Raw genomic sequence first — 5,030 nt, forward strand, 5'->3', positions numbered from 1 at the left:
AGCTATTGAGCAGAGGCCAAAGTGGACCCACAGCTTTGTGATCCTGACAAAAGCATTGCCAAGGCTGAAAGGAAAACAGAGCTCTGGTAAGTGGCTGAAGGGGAAAAACAAACTTCCACTTTTTCCAGAAAAACCTTTTGATTCTTTAAACATTATTTCCATAAGCAGGAATACACATTGCTTTTTGAAAAGGGAGATTGATTTAACATCTGGTGTGTCTAGCTGTGCATAGTTGAAGGGGCTGGGTAAGTGACCTCACTCAGTGAGGTGTTCCTTGCAGAACAGAAGGTCTTTAGCATTGACTTTCTCATCTCTTCTACTCTTCATTCTAAGAAGACATGGTATTTTCATATATTTTATTTAAATATGGTAATATAGAAGCTGGAGTAACAAGCTGGGATCTGTTAGGGTTAATCTGAAATTAATTACCTTTCTGCCCATGCCATATATTTCCATTACAAAGACCCTCAAGACAGGCAACCAAGCCAAACAGTGTTCCTAAGCAGTTAGGTAGGATTTGGCTTTCCTTACAGTTACAGCACTAAATGCTGAGCTTTTTGAAGAAACACTTTGATTGGGTTTGTTAAGTTAAATTACCTTTATTTTTTTCTCTGCAGTTCAGAGAATAAAGACACTATAACAACTTGATAAGCTAATAAGCTGACTTGGGAAATAAAACATTTCTTGATGCACTACTGGCTTACGGACATCCAGGTATTTTGTTCTGGAAGATTTTCTTATGGCTCGGTTTGTTGAACCAGACCCTTGTTGGATTCTCAGTTGTGCCAAATTCCTGCCCTGCTCAACTTCCACCTCCTGTATCCTCCATGGCCAAGAGGCCAGATGGAGATGGATGTACTTTGTAGGCTGGTTCCCCTCTGACATGAGGATGTGAGGCACAAGAATAGAATCTTGCAGGAAAGATGTGGGTGCTTGCTCTGCAGCAGAGAGCTTACAGCAGAGGTTCCTGTATCATCACCAAGGAATGGAATGGATGGACATCTTTGTAGTGATCAGCCAGAGCTGTCATCTCGTTGCTGAGCAAGTTCCAGTCTCTCATAATCTTGTTCTTCTCAGTAAAAAAAAAAAAAAGAACACATTTTTTGTCAGTGTTGTAGGTATTTATCCGGGAAGATCTTCACAGACCTTCTTTTTCTGCATCTAACTTTCTTTTCTGTAAATTGCCAACACAACATCTAATGTGCACAGAACCACATAAATGTCCACAAAAGTTCTTTTTTTTTAGCAGAATGCTGGCTTGAAAAAGCTTTTTCAATTCTCTCTGGTGATTTCCAGTCTTGTAAAAGCAGGACTTATGTAAATGGCAGACACAAGCAGCCCTGCCATACATAACCAATGCTGGTCCTCCCTCCTAAAGCAGACTCCTGTAACTATATATACAAGTCTAGCTGCAGCTGACCAATGTGAGTCACTAAGACCATCCCATTTTAAATGTTTCTTCAGAAAAGATGGCTGATGCTGCACGAGTTACACTATTTCTAATGTATGTCAATTAATTAACAATTTAATGCTGGCTGAAAATGCTATTATAGCTTTTACTTTTGGCTTCTGTGAAAGCTCATTTAATATTATTAAGTATTTTAAGTCAGGGAAATGTAATTTAATTACTTGTCTGAGTTTCCCTTTAATGCACAGTGAGATATAGAGGGTTGGGCAAGAAGGAAAGAAAGAATAAGAATAAACTTGGTAAACTTCTCCTGCCCAAATCCAGGGTCAGGGAATACACTGGCAGGTTAGACCTTCCAGGAGACAAGAGGTGAGAGCACAGCAGTGTACAACTAACAGATATTTTTCTAAACCCTCTAATCAGTATTTACTTACACACTTTCCTCTCCCCATACCATCTGCTCCCCTACCCTTCATTAAGTAATGTAGGTGTAGAAGATGGGATTTTCTTCCTCTAATCCAAACAACTAAAAATTAAGTAGTAGTCCCAGATAATCCTTTCAGCTTTCTTCCAAATCAGCAGAGAGAAAGAAACAGTGGTAAATTACTTAGCCCAGAATTATCTGTGGGCTAAGAGCAGAAAAATACTATTCCCAGTGGAAAATACAGGCTGGGCATTAGGCAGACAGGCCATTACTGAATAGCCTTCCTTGCAGAAGGAAAGCATCATGAGATCTGGAAGGACTCCCACCTGGCCATGGGCTTTAGGTGTCCTCTGAAAGCTGCCATTCCCCAGCGTGTTCAGAGCTCTGAGCAGGGACGCTGCATCTCATGGGAATGCCAACAGGCAGCTGCTAGACCCAGCTCCCACAAATCCTCTCTGGTGTGCCAGGAGGACTGCAGCACAAAGCTGAGAGTGAGGATTGCCCCTGCATAGGCCACATTTGTGTGCAGATCATGAATAACTGGCACTTTGAAGTAGGGGGAAAAAAATACATCTGTTTTTGTCTTTTAGCTAGAGACTATAAAACCAATGCCAGATAGTGTTGCGGGACGTAGGTCTGCCCCTTGTACTGAGACACAGGTTTGCTCTTCAGCCATCTTCACAGTTAAAGTCACCAGTTACCCACAATGAGAGTGAAGGTGGTAGGCAGCAACTCTGGGATCCTGAACCAGAATGGAGAAGCTGCCCTGGCATGCTGTGAAGTGGCTCAGGAATAGATGGGGATGGAAGGCAAACTGTCTTCAGCAAAGTTTGAAGCCATCTGGGGGATTTTGTTGCCATATGGGTTAGTACTGTGCCCATGCCAGAGAAGCAGAATCACCTCCTGGCCCACAGTCCAGCCTTCTTTTCACCATGTTTCAGCCAAAATTTCACTCTTATTCAACCTTGTGGTGAAGGATAGGGGAGTTCCACTCACTTCATGCCCAAGTTGAGTCAATGAAGGAGCTTTTGTGCAGTAACAGAATAAGCAGCTCCTGGTCTGGGAAGGGATAAAGGTGTGAGGCTTTCCATGCACACTGTGGTCTCTCCTGACCCCAAAGGCTCTGAGACCAGACAGCAGTCCTTGAGCAGAAGAGCTGAACAATGGTCTGCCCTCTTACAGCACCAAACACAGGAGGAAGGAGAGACCAGCACCAAGGAAGCTGAGCAGGGATTTCTTCCCCTGCCTCACCTCAGCATGAGATTTGCTGACAGTGGCATCATTTTGTAAATGACAAGGTCTTTTTCCCCTAGAGAGAGGAGCATAAATTCATTAGCCAAGCAAAGGGCTCAGAGGTGAATCATGACAGGCCTGGTAATCTGATAAAAAGAAATGTTTCCTTATTAAAATACAAATGGAAAGCTTTATTCTTGTTATTTAAAAATCCTGTCTGCCCCACTGAAAGGCCAGCAGCAAAAGGATATGCTACAGATATTTTTTTGTTGGCTCTGAGAAAAAGTGAGCTATGGACACAGGGAACAGGACAGGTTTGCACTTTTCACCAGGCTGGTCTGGAGACTTTATTGCTCCTATTCCTTAAGTTCTTTCATGTCTACCAGGTTGCAATAATCCAACCTACTTTCATATTTGACTTAAAATCAGAAGCTCTGCTGTCTCTGAACATCTTCTGGCACTTGAAGGGCAACCAAATGAGTTTGTAGTGCCTTGCTAACTTTCTCTCTGATATTTTTTTCCTAAGCTCTGTTTACTTTTGGAAATGCATTCTGTTGACCAGTTGCAACAAATAGGACTGTGCCTATGACTTTTGGCTGCAATTTTGTGTTGGTTTCTTTGCTAACACAGTATTTTCTCTCTATGGACCATGCCTTGCAACAGATGTTTATCTGTGCAACTATCTCTGGAGCTGTTTTAGAGAGAGATATATCTCTCACAGATCTAGACATAAATAAACAACAGCAGAAAAAAAAAAAAGAAAGAGAATAAATAAGAGCACAGGACAGCCAACAGATGGATAAATGTCCCTCCAGACATTTGTGCTGGATAAAATAGCATCACAGCACTCCTACCAGACACATGTTCACTTATTCATGGTTGGACAGATGTAATTTTTGGTGTAGGAGATCCAACCCTTTGCTATGACATTGGCTGTGCTGGGATCTGGGAGTTATTCTGGATCTGCTGGCATCCCCACACCCAGCTGTCAGCAGTGCCTCTCCCACCAGCCCCCTCCAGTGATTCCACCAACACAAGGTGGTTCTAACTGGTAGGAAACTGAAAATCTGATAGAAGGGCAAAAGCTGGAAAAGTCATGGGTTAAGATAAAGCTATTTTAATTGGAAAAGCAAAAGCCACACCATGTGCAAAGCAAATCAAAGAATTCATTTACCATTTCCCATGGGTGTGGTAGGTGTTCAGCCATTCCCAGGAAAGCAGGGCTCCATCACACATAGCAGTGACTTGGGAAGAAAAACACCATCACTCCAAACGTTCTCCACTCCCTCCTCTTCCCCCTCTTTATGTACTGAGCATGATGCCATATGGTGTGGGATACCCCCTGGCCCAGCTGGGGTCAGCAGGCCTGGCTGTGTTTCCTTCCAGTATCTTGTGCACCTCCAGCCACCTTTGCTGGCAGGGTGATATGAGAAGCAGAAAAGGCCTTGGCTCTGTGTTTGGCCCTGCTCAGCAATGACAAAAGCATCGCTGCATTATCAAAGCTGTTTTCAGCATAAATCCAAAACACAGCCTCATACTAGAAACTGTGAAGAAAATTAACTCTATCCCAGACAAAACCAGCACAGTGATACACCTTACACCATCCTCCCTTTAACTCATTGCCTGACAGACACATTTACTGGGCATTTATATTGATTTCCTTATTTTTCTGAATATTTAAGAGAAGGTTTGGGTCACACTACAGTACTCACTGCCTTTGGAGCAGGCAGGACAAAGGGCTTTATTATTCCACATCCAATCCTGACACTGCCTAGTCCCACAGAAGGGTGGTTAAGGGTTCTATCCCTACACAGCCATTCCACATAAGAAGGCAGGTTTGGGACTCTGAACTCTTCTGTCCCACCAGCTTCTGCCTGGGCTGACATCCCACATGCTTCAGTCACTAGGGCAGTGCTTTCCATGTTTACTGGGACAGCCTGGGCTTGCAGATGCTACTTCCTTGGA

This window comes from Anomalospiza imberbis, chromosome 1 (assembly GCF_031753505.1).
Source record: "Anomalospiza imberbis isolate Cuckoo-Finch-1a 21T00152 chromosome 1, ASM3175350v1, whole genome shotgun sequence".
Classification (NCBI taxonomy): domain Eukaryota; kingdom Metazoa; phylum Chordata; class Aves; order Passeriformes; family Viduidae; genus Anomalospiza; species Anomalospiza imberbis.